The sequence below is a fragment of the Gekko japonicus genome, unplaced genomic scaffold, assembly GCF_001447785.1.
Source record: "Gekko japonicus isolate JY-2015 unplaced genomic scaffold, Gekko_japonicus_V1.1 scaffold997, whole genome shotgun sequence".
Lineage (NCBI taxonomy): Eukaryota > Metazoa > Chordata > Lepidosauria > Squamata > Gekkonidae > Gekko > Gekko japonicus.
Window position 1 is genome coordinate 281,269 of NW_015174303.1, and position 12,749 is coordinate 294,017.

Consider the following 12,749-nt stretch of genomic DNA (forward strand, 5'->3'; position numbering starts at 1 on the left):
TAGAGACATAAAGTATTTAAAACTGTGGTGTCTTCAGGAAAGACATATGTGAATAACCACATTCACTTTCAATGTTAAGCTCGAGACAAGGAAGGCTCCTCCGAGCTAACTTATCATTGGTCGACCCGCAACAGTGACTAATCAGAATGGGACTAACTCCCTGCGAGGGAAAAACGCTCATTGGACCTTATCTACACAACATCGTTGGTTATTATCTGCAAGTAGGCGTGGCTACGTTAGCCCAGGAACGTTTAAAAGAAGCCTAGCTCCCAATGTAAAACTGTTCTGGTTATGACTTATTGCAAGCGCTTGTTCGTACCTACGATAAAGCTGTTCACTTTGTTGGAATCACTCTCCGGATCTTTGTTAGCGGCGATCTAACAAAAACGTAATAAATAACCTTGCTCAACTTCTACTGGGTGGCCATTGCTGCCCATTTCTTAGGCAAAGGATGGCCCATCGCTTGCCATTCCACCCCATTACCCCCAAGACAGCATTTGGAACAGATGGTTGTGGCTTCCAAGGGGATAGCTGTTCTGCAGCTCGCAAGGCACCTGTGCTGTTCTCCTCCTTGATGCATCGTTGAATTGCAAGCCCCTTGGGTGCCGGTGATAAAAACCTAGAAATCTGCACCAGCGGCCAGAGCTTCCAGGTGCAGTACAAATAAATAGTAAATAATCATAACAGCTCTTTGCATTGCCAAGAGAAGACTAGCAGGCTGGTAGAATGAGAGCCGTTTCTCTGCTCCATTGAACATAAGCATGCGGTTATAGCTGCAACCCTTCTGGTTTGACATGTCAATGGGCCCCGCAGGAAGTATTAATCTCTGGATTATTGGCAAGGTTGGGGGAAGTTAATCATATCAACAGGAGCTTACGTCGTTCAAAAGCAATCGCTCACGGGATCCTGCCACGCATTCAGGAAGAAGTCTGGGCAGAGACTTAAGTGGATCACAGAGGTATAAGAAAAAGAAAAGAAGATGGAAGATCAACACCCGCAATGGCAGAAGGCCAGAAAAATGGGAAGTGGTCTCTGTGCACAAGGCTGGGGAAACGAGGAGTCATCGCTCATCCTTATTCTCCCCACTCTCCCAAGTGGTAAGGACCATTCTTCCAAATATCTGAGAGCTCAGACACGCACTTCCTTTTCTGAATTAACATTGGCAGCACATTTCAGACTGAGGCCTGAAATTATTTATTTTTAGAATACTCCAAGGGGGTGATGACCCTCTCTGAGGGGAGACCCAGTCCCCTGCCTTTCTGCACGAGTCACTGATCTGAGCATGCCTGCTGATAGGAAGATGGACAATCCAGAGCAGTAACTCACAGAGAGACACAACAGGCACCCTCAAGCACTGTCAGAGGCAGCAGTAAAGCACAGAGCGATAGCAATTATCCATTCTAATCAGCTGCTGAAGAATGATGCAGGAGATGTAGATGCCAGATGCTGTCTGTTCTATAGGCAGATTTTACCCTAGTAGCTAAGAACAAAGTTCTAGTCATTTGGATATTTGTACTCCTCTTTTTCTTTCCAGCAACTTTCAACATCATCCTCCCTTCTCTCTCTCTCATACGTTGGCAGGCCTTAACCTACAGCAAGAGAAGTAGGGGCTGATCCAGTGGCGGGGGGCACAAGAATCAGGAAACTGAGGGGATTTGAGAAAACAGATTCCACCACTACCTGTTTATGTTCCACTTCAAGACAGAGAGACCTCCGAGTTCAGAGGCAATCAACTTCTGAATCTTGGTGCCAGGAGGCAACATCAGGGGAAGGCCTCAGCCTCTGTGTCCTGTTGATGGCCCTCCAGAGGAACTGGTTGGCCACTGTGTAGGACAGCTTGCTGGACTAGATGGACCACTGGTCTGATCTGGCAGGGCTCTTCTTATGTTCTTATCAGGGAAGGCCTCAGCCTCGATGCCCTGTTGTTGAACCTCCAGAGGAACTGGTTGGCCACTGTGTGAGACAGGATGCTGGACTAGATGGACCACTGGTCTGATCCTGCAGGGCTCTTCTTATGTTCTTATCAGGGAAGGCCTCAGCCTCGATGCCCTGTTGTTGAACCTCCAGAGGAACTGGTCGGCCACTGTGTGAGACAGGATGCTGGACTAGATGGACCACTGGTCTGATCCAGCAGGGCTTATGTTCTTCTCAGGGAAGGCTTCAGCCTCGATGCCCTGTTGTTGAACCTCTAGAGGAACTGGTTGGCCACTGTGTAGGACAGCTTGCTGGACTAGATGGACCCCTGGTCTGATCTGGATGGGCTCTTCTGATGTTCTTGTTATTGGGTTAAATGTAAAAAAAAAAAATCAGTTGCCTTGGAAGCACAGAAGTTTTACATAGTATCCCTGATCCTCCACGTTGACCGTTTCCGTCCCAGATCCTCTTGCATGCAGAGTGATAATATCCAACAGTTATGACCTGCATCTTGTATGCACATGGATTGGCAAGGTCTTCTCCAAGGGTTCTTGAGCACCTGCTGGTTCGGATCACCTTCTGATTGCCACTCACAAGAAGGGAACTGATTTACTGAAGGGCTGATTGGCTGTTGGCACTTCTCTGGCACAGGCAGGACGTGTCTCTTCATGTCTTAGCCTTGCTGGGATGCAGGGAGAAGTTCTGGGAAGGGGTACTCCTGATCTTCCACTCCAGAAAACATAACAGGGCAGCTGCAATCCTGTTTGACAGCCGTTTGAGCCGGTGCAGTGTGGGGGCAAGAAGATCAAACAGTATGCTCACCTGAGCATAATTATGCTAATGTTCTCAGCATCCCTAGTCTCTGTTGACACTTCCCACCTTTCCACTGCACCCCTCCTCAATAACTCAACAAGGCAGGAAGAAGAGGGGGACAGCGACACTTATGAGTTTCACTAGGGCTGTCAAACCGCGGCGGGGGATCTGAGCGTCGTCACAGGATCCCTGCCGCGGGGGGACAGTGATACTCATTGCACCGCCGTCGCCAGGATGTGACGCTACGCATCGCTCTGGCAACGGGACTCCAAACAGCCCCGTTGCCAGAGTGACACGTAGCGTCACATCCTGGTGACGGCGGTGCAACGAGTATCGCTGTCCCCCCCACGGCAGGGATCCTGTGACGACGCTCAGATCCCCAGCCGCAGTTTGGCAGCCCTAAGTTTCACTTCTATACCAGGCACATGGATTTAGCTCAAGACCACAACATGGCTAATGCTTGTCTTCATAGGCCTATAAATTGCCACCATCTGGGTTTTTCAAAAGGTTCCAATGTGCAGGTGGCACATATGCGCCACTGCCTAGGTGGGTCCAGGCCCGTCGGCCTCTCCATGCTCTCCTGCAGCAGAACATGGCTGTTTTTCGCCACAAATGTGTTAAGCACTTGCTCCATTATGCTATTATCTGTACCTAATTTGCCATTCTGTCCCCTAACATTTCAATTTCCCCCTTGGCTGATCACACACACTTTAATAGCACTTACAAACTTTTTTTCTCTGAGATTGTCAGGGAAATTGTCCGATTTATATCCGGATCCACGGTCCTCCTTCATAACCAGTCTCCCATTCACTCCGGGCTTGCTCACCCGCCCATATTTCACTTTTCTTCCGAGAACGAGACCCAAAGCTGCTTTCTTTAAAAAGCAATTCCTAGCAGAGTGCATGAAGCTGCCTCATACTGAATTGGAACTTTTGGTCCATCAGGGTCAGTACTGCCTATGCAGACTGTTTACAGCTCTCCAGGGTCTTAGGCAGAGGTCTTTCCCATCACTAACTACCTGATTCCTTTAACTGGGAATGCTGAGGATTGAATCTGGGACACTTTGCCTGCCAAGAATATGTCCTGCCCCTGAACCACAGCCCCACTCCGATAGGTCTGCCCCCCACATATGAACAATGCAATCCTAAGAATACTTTCCTGGGAGCGATAGGGTTGCCAGCTCTGGATTGGGAAATACCTGGAGATTTGGGGGTGGAGCTGGGAGAGGGCAGGGTTTGGAGAAGGGAGGGGCCTCAGCATACTACTGAGTCCATCCCCCAAAGTAGCAATTTCCTCCAAGGGAACTTATCTCTGTTGTCTAGAGACGAGTTGTAACAGTGAAAGAACTCCAGGCCTCACTTGGAGATTGGCAAGCCTACCTATTGGAAAAAAAAAACCTGCATTGGATTCTGAGTAGACCTCTAAGGATCGCTCTCTAAGTTACACAAGTCTCATTATAACAACAAACAGAAACGAGAGACCTAAATATATAGGGATGGAAGACAGCAATCTTGTCGGATCTTGGAAGCTAAGCCAGGGTGGTGCTTGGATGGAAGACCACAAAGGAATGCTCTGCAGAGTGAGGTCCTGGCAAACTACCTTTGCCTCTCACTTGCCTTGAAAGCCCTGTTGGCTGGGGTTGCCATAAGCCAGTTGCGACTTGACAGCACTGACATATGCAGGTCAGTAAAAGACACAGACCTAACACCAGCCTATTCACCAACCCAGGGCTCTTTTGGTAGAAAAAGCCCAACAGGAACTCATTAGCATAATAGACCACACACAACAGCAGAAACATATTAGCATATTAGGCCACACCCCTGACAGCACAGCTCATTAGCCTATTAGGCCACACCCCCATGTTACCAGAAGTGTGGTCATCCAGCCACACCCACCTTTTGCTTCTTATTCTGTTTACCTTGTTTGTTGTCAAAACCCAGGGCTTTTTTTGTAGCAGGAACTCCTTTGCATGTTAGGCCACACACCCCTAATGTAGCTGTTGGGTGTGGCTTATTATGCTAATGAGTTCCTGCTGGGCGTGGCCAACTCGGGAGCCAGCCGGAACTCTGTTCCTGTGCATTCCTGCCCAAAAATAACCCTGCACCAACCCCTAACCGCTATCTAATGTCCAGTCCTGAACAGCACTGCCTTGCCGAGCTTCCTAAAGGTCAGAAGGACAGATGTCTTCTCAGATTCAGGAGGGCCATTCCATAATACTGATGATGAGAATGTCCAAGTACAGCCAAGCAAAGATTGGTCCCTCGAAGTCCTGGAAGGGCTGTCACTTAGAGCAGGGCAGGGAGCTGTTCCTGTTGGCAGCAGTGGACAGGACTCGCCATCGTGGGTTTAAATTAAGGACGGGAAGGTACCGGCTGGATATTAGGGGAAACTTTTTTGACAGTAAGAGTTGTGCAACAGTGGAATCGGCTGCCTAGGGAGGGGGTGAGCTCCCTTCACTGGCAGTCTTTAAGAAGCGGCTGGGCAAACACCTGTCAGGGATGCCCTAAGCTGATCCTGCATTGAGCAGGGGGTTGGACTTGATGGCCCATCTGGCCCCTTCCAACTCTGTGATTCTATGATCTAACCTGCTTCCATGAGTTCCACAGTCCACATAGAAGTGTCTGTGGATATCACAGCCACCCTACAGGCCAATGTCAAGAGAGACAGTCCTTCAGGTATGTGGATCTCAGGTCACAAAAGGGCTTTACAGGTGATCACCAGGTTGGGTTTATGGGACTGGAAGCAGGAGGGGACGAAATAAGGAAGGAAATGTAACCAGAAGGAATGGTTTATAGCCAGATAAGCTACAGGTAAAGGTAAAGGTTTCCCTTGCTCAAAAGCCAGTCGAATCCGACTCTAGGGGGCGGTGCTTATCTCCATTTCCAAGCTGAAAAGCAGGCGCTGTCCGAAGATAGGAGACCATTATTCTTCTGGATAGTGGAGGCTTTTTATTGAAAAACCTGCATGTTTTCCAAACCAGTTTCATGAGGACTAGAAACCTGCTCATTATAGTTAAAGGGCAGCCTCCACTCTACAGCAAAGGACCAGTAAGGGTCCCACTGCAGTGTGACTCAAGAGGCAGCCTTCCCCTGTGCAGGGTGTTGATGCCAGCGCATGCATGCAGCTTGGCACGGCTTGTGGGGCTCCCAAGTGCTGAGTGAGCATGCTGAGGATGTCCATCTGCACATGCCCCAGTCTGACTGCTCAGTCGGGGACAAGAGGAAGAATACAGTGACTGAATTCTGCAGAAGGTGCCCTGAGCAGAATACATGATGTCCCATTTGGCAAATTATGCAAATGTTATTTGATTGATTATTTGATTGGGAACACTGTTGATGGGCTGTCACCATTTATCACCTCCCGAAGATACGCGAGGAGCTCTTGCATAAGTGGAAAATTGACATTTATCTCTGCCTGCTGAGCTGACTCATTGCACTCATTCAATCATACCTTGCAGGGGGAGGGAACACCTACCTTAGATGTGGGTTAACTTAAAAATATGAAAGGCTTTGTGAGGGTAGGAAATGTACAAAAGCTCAGTGGAGAAAATGGGTACAAAGAAAATTTTAAAGCAGTGGCCATAGTTATGGCATCTTCCTTGAGAGTCCTACTCTCCTTAATAACCATCCTATGTTTCTACCAGTCCCTGGTCAATCTTTGACAGGGACTTTGTCCAACCAGAAGTTTAGCTGATGTTCCCACCGAATAGGTCTTCATTTGCATACCTTTGCACAAAAAAGATTCCTCCCAATCACCACCTTGACTGAGGGACTTGGGAGGGCTTTCTCAATGAAGTAAGCATAAATTATTCTAAATTATTTTGTTATCTCAGGCTGCTTAATACTAGGAAAAAATCTTTGCTGGACAGAGGCCCAGGTTTCTCCCCTTTTTGTAATAGGTAGACCAGCTGTCCCGCAGAAGGGACAGAAGCTGAAAGCTCCCCTGCGTAGAAAAAAGTAGGAAAACACACAGGGAGAGAAAGTTCTAAGAGTGTTGATGAAGAATGGGCTTCTCCATGGAATGTCATACTCTAAATTGAGCCACATTTCACAAAATGAAAATTGCTTTTCATCAGCTTCCTTGCTGTTCATTCAGGAAACTGTTATTTGTATGGCCTTGGGACTGTAACATCCCATTGTACACACTGTGAGTCAGAAAAAAGTATCCACGTGCAAGAATCAGCCTTCATGACATCTTAAGACTACAATGCATATGCTGCTGTGTGACCATTGGTGGTGCATGCGCAAAATCATCCAAGGCTTGTAACTGAAGTGCACCTCTTGCAAAAAGGTGAAAATTGAATTTTCTTTTCTTTTCTTTTTTGGTGTTTTTAATATGTGCGTGTGTGCACCTGGAAGTCATGGCGACCTCTGGTGATTGACCCTTACGGGGGTCTGGAGGATATTCAGAGAGGTGGCTGAATAAAGCCCACCCCTGCCTACCGCCTCTGGTATTTCAAGGAGGTCTCCCATCCAAGTACTTGCCAGAGTTGACTCTGCTTAGCTTCCGAGACCTGATGAGATGAGGCTTGCCTCGGCTATCCAGGTTGGGGCAAAAATGTAATTTTCTTGACAGGGATGCAAATAGATCTAATAGGATATCATCCAATAGAAATACAGATCCCTATTCAGATCAGAGAGAACATTAAAAAAATCTATTCTTTTTAAAAACTTTCCAAATAAGTAATAGTAATAATTTTTTTAAAAAATGCATTCTGCAAGTATTTCCACCATCCTAGATAAAATAGCCATGAGAATTTTGAGGGAAGTTATATTGATAAAGGATTAGTGATTTTTTTTTCCAGGAGGGGATTTGTATTTTCATAATTTATGGCCATCGCATGAAAGGATTCTGGGAAAAGCTCAACTGTCACAGTGGTCCTCTAATTGGTAGTCAGCAGCAAAGCTAGCTATGTCAAAGAGAAACACTTTCATGATTTTCAGGGTTCATCAGATGAAGCTAGAATTGCCAACTTTCAGATGGGTCCTGGACGCTGCTGGAATCCAAATGGATTCAAAGTGTACAGAGATCCAGGGCTATTTTTGGGCAGGAACGCACAGGAACGGAGTTCCGGCTGGCTCCCAAGTTGACCACACCCAGCAGGAACTCATTAGCATAATAGGCCACAACCAACAGCAGAAACTCATTAGAATTGGCTACATTAGGGGTGTGTGGCCTGACATGCAAAGGGATTCCTGCTACAAAAAAGCCCTGGGTTTTGACAACAAACAAGGTCAACAGAATAAGAAGCAAAAGGTGGGTGTGGCTGGATGACCACACTTCTGGTAATATGTGGGTGTGGCCTAATGTGGTAATGAGCTGTGCTGTTAGGGGTGTGACCTAATATGCTAATGAGTTCCTGTTGTTGGGTGTGGCCTATTATGCTAATGAGTTCCTGCTGGGCTTTTTCTACAAAAAGAGCCCTGCAGAGATCCATTCTCCTCGAAGGAATGTCAGATGCAGAGGGGATTCTATGGCATCACATCCCTATAGCACCACATTGCCAAACTCCGCCTTCACTAAGGACTGCCCCAAATCTTTAGTAAAAAGATTCCATTAACTACGTGGTGTCAGAATTAGATCATATTCCCCAATGGCCTCCAGTGAGACCTGAGGAGGTTATTCTGCTTATTGAACAGTTAAAGCCAAGAAAAGCCCCTGGCCCAGACGCAATTCCACCTGAAATAATTAAAATCAATCCGGACTGGTGGGATACCTTCTTGGCAGATTTCTTTACCATAGTCGATAGAACGGGAATAATGCCAGAGTCCTGGACAAATGCAATACTGGTCCCCATCTTTAAAAATGGGTAATTATCAGTTACCATCCAATTACTGTCCAATAAGCCTCCTCTCTATTATTGGGAAACTTTATGCTAGACGATTGGTTAACAAATTTGGATCTTGGATTTCAGAACAAGGAATTCTGGGTCAAGAACCAGGGGTCATTTCCTGCACAGGAGTGGAGCTCCGGCAGTAAGGAGCCCAGGGGGCAGGCACATGCAACAAGCACCGTCCCCTGCTCCCAGCAGCCCTCAGTCAGGCCACGAGGAGCAAGAAGCAGTCAGGTAAGTTGCAGAGACCTCCCCTGGCCCGCCTTCAGGTACAAGCTCTCCCTCTTTCGTGAGGGCAGATCTGCGCGTTCCCCCCTCCCATAGCTAGCAATCCAAAACAGTCCAGTGGAGCCTGAGCAGTGGGTGTTGCCTTCTGACACACTTTCGGTGATGTCATGGGGTGTGGCATATGCAAATAAGTTATGCTAATAAATTATGCTAATGAGCTCCTGCACCTCTTTTTCTACGAAATGACCCCTGTCAAGAACAAATAGGTTTCTGTAAAAGGGAATCCACCCTAAATCACTGCATGACTCTTATGCACCTTGTCAATAAGTATAAGAGGCAAAAAGGCGCCAAAGTATAAGACTGCCCCAAAATCTCCAGGAATGTATGAAACCTAGACAAAACCACGACAGGTGTGAGAGCAGAGGCATTGCCTTATACATCATTATCCCGGCATGAAGATTCCTGTCTTTCACCAGCATAGCTCATTTCTCTACCTTCTGCGTGGTGCATTCATTTAACGAATCAAAATCTGATCGAAGTCACGCTTATTCCTTTATCTAGCTTATATAACTAATACAACTGAAATAACTTCTGACCCAAAGGAATTATTGAAAATGTTCAGATCTAATATTTATCTGGGAGCTTTCCTGCCCGCTTTCAGCTTGCTAGGCATCAGGAAGGGCAGTGATGGGGAAATGTGTTTCGGCAGATATGTGCTTGATAGGGACATTGTCCAATCAGAACAATTAGCAGATGTTGGGGTTGATTTGGAATTCCTTGTTCCTGCTGGTTGACCCCCACCCTCTAAAACAAAAATCCCCGTTTCAATTCCACAACTTCCTGGCCTAGAAAATAAAGCTCAAGCTGCAAAGGTACAGAAAAACAAAAGCAGTAAGCAAGCAGCTCATGACAAAGCCGCCCTTGTTTAATGCTTCGACAATGTGGGCGGTTAATACCAGCTTTTGTGCACGTGCGTGCGAAGGAACAAAAGGACAGAGAAATTAAAGTCTCCTTCAAATACTGTATTGACAGAATCTTAAAAGCTGGCAATTATTCTCCTCTCAGTATGGCCGCAAACAGAACACACATAGCCTTTATTGAGTGTCGACACTGCTTTGCTTTTGGCTTTCTGGGCAAACCTACTTTAACTTTGTCCAGGTCTTTATTTAGTTAAAAGTCGGGTGGGACCACAACAAAATGGAATGACATATAGCCAGGCCCTTGAGTTCAGTATTCCAGGAACACGAGGGATGCCAGCCTCCAGGTAGGACCTGCGGAATCCCTAGGCTTCCCAAGTCCCCCCGGGGGGTGGGGAAAACCCCACCCCAGAGGCCCGTTCCCCGCCACCGGTGGATTGGGTCCCGGGGGGAACCCCACCCCGGCATGCGCATCACCAGGAAGTGACATTATGACGCCAGGCACGCTGGGGGCGGGGCCACGGTCATCCGAGGGAAAACTCTATGGTTTTCCCTTGGATGGTCGTGGCCCCGCCCCCAGTGTGCCCAGCGTCATAACGTCACTTCCTGGTGATGTGCGTGCGGTGTACACGTGCGACACTCTCCAACCGCAGACCAGGAATCCCCTGGAAAGTGCATTTTTTGACTTGGCAACCCTAGGAATCCCCCAGAATCACAGCTCATCTCCAGACTATGGAGACCAGTTCCCCTGGAGAAAATGGATGCTTTGGAGGGTGGACTCTGTGGCACTGTATTCCACTGAGGTCCCTGTCCTCCCCAGGCTCCCTCCCCAAATCTCCAGGAGTTTCCCAGACTGCATCTGGCAACCCAACCACCTCATCCCCCACTGGGGGGACCTGGCAACCGTAACTAGAAGAGGAGTGTTGGGCATGGGGGAAGGGGAGGTTTCAAAAGAGGTAAGAATTTAAAGGATAGTCTCCCCCTCACATTCTCGAAACCTCCTGAATCCTGTGGCTAGACTGGTAAAGTACTCAGTTTGTGGCCTGGCTGCCTCAAACCTACTTTAACTAGCATTGGGTGTTGTCGGAGGCATGTAAGATAGGGAGTTGAAACTATTTTCTGTGAAATTGATGGAGCCAACATGGTGTAGTGGTTTAGAGCAGGGGTCCTCAACCTGTGTGAGCCCCTGGGCACCTTTGGAATTCTGACACAGCATGGCTGCACAAAATGGCTGCCACTGCTTACCCTAAGTCACACAGTGACAATTCTTGGGCTGTGGTAGCAGCTGCTGCCAAAGCAACATTAAAAAAAAAAAAAAAAAAGATCTGCACAGCCAATCAGATCTCCATTGGCCTATAAAACACGTTGCTGGGCAAAAGATCCACCTGGGCCTACCCACTTCCTAGAACAGTTGGCAGGCACAAGGAAAGACATTGACATCACCATGTTGGGGACTCCTGGGTTAAACTGTCAGGTGGGGCCTGGAGAGCTCCTGGGATTCCAACTGACTATAGATCTCAGTTCCCCTGAAGGAAATGGCTGCCTGGGAGGCTGGACTGTATGGCATGATATCCTGCTGAGATCCCTCTCCCCCCCAAACCCTGTCCTCCCCAGGGTTCTTCCGCAGATTTCGAGGAATTTCCCACCTCAGAGTTGCCAACCCACTTTTAGCCACATGTGAGGAAAACAAGTGGTGCTGTTTACGACTGCCTCTGGTGTGCTGTGGAGACACTTGCCCATTTCCCTGCCCTGGTATTTAGAAGAAGAGGAAGAAGAGATTGGATTTATACCCCGCCCTTCACTTGGAGTCTCAGAGCAGCTTACAAACTCCTTTCCCTTCCTCTCCCCACAATAGACACCCTGTGAGGTGGGCGGGGCTGAGAGAGCTCTGACACAAACTGCTCTTTCAGGAACAGCTCTGAGAGAACTTGTGACTGACCCAAGGTCACATCAGCAGGTGCAAGTGGAAGAGTGGGGAATCAAACCCGGTTCTCCCAGATTAGAGTCCGCACACTTAACCACTACACCAAACTCTTGAAAGCTTTTCCTCCAAAAACCCTGTCGGTCTCTAAGGTTTTACTGGACGTGAATCTACCATTTTCACTGTAGGATAAGTTGGTACAAAGATAAATAAAAAGTTTGCCAGAAACTGTCATGAGACAAATATATCTCAGATTTTCCAGCCTATTTTATGATTTCTGGAGTTTTTCCTAGCTAGCATTCCCCGCAACAACCCCTGTCTGGTTTATATTCCCCTTCTGTCTAGCTTGCTATACCCAAACCCTTGCCTCTACTTTGATCTCTTGATCTGCAGTCAAAAGACCCACACGTACTGGCTGGTTCTAGTCGTGTGTTACAAATCCCTAGAGTTCTATTTCTTCCCATCCATTTTTCATTGGAACGAACAAGCTTCAGGACAGATAAGTATCACCCACCATCACCCTACCTGCTAATGCAACTGTATTTCTGAGGAACTTGATTGAATGTGCGAGTGCATCAGTATTGTTTGTATGAGATTTATTCTTTAAGTAAAAGACATCTATTTTAATAACACCAGCCTCGACTCCTTCTCTGGTAACCCTTGGTGGGAACAGGACCTTGGTATAGTTGGCAAGCACCCATTTATAAATTGCCAATTGCTGTAAATTCGGTTAGCAATTCGGCTAACACTTGTCCCGGGATAAACAGATGCTGTTATAACCAGGGATAAATAAAAGGTATTGTGTCGCAAGTTGAACTCTAATAAAACCAGGGATAAGATCCCAGTGTAGAAAAGGCCATAGAGAGCCAGTTTGGTGTAGTGGTTAAGAGTGTGGACTCTAATCTGGGAGAACTGGGTTTAATTCCCCACTTCTCCACATGCAGCTGCTGGTGTGAACTTGAGTCAATCATAAGTTCTTTTGGAGCTGTTCCTTCAGGACCAGTTCTCTCAGAGCTCTCTCAGCCCCACCTACCTCACAGGGTGTCTGTTGTGGGGAGGGGGAGGGAAAGGAGATTGTAAGCCACTCTGAGACTCCTTCGGGTAGTGAAGTGCAGGGTATAAA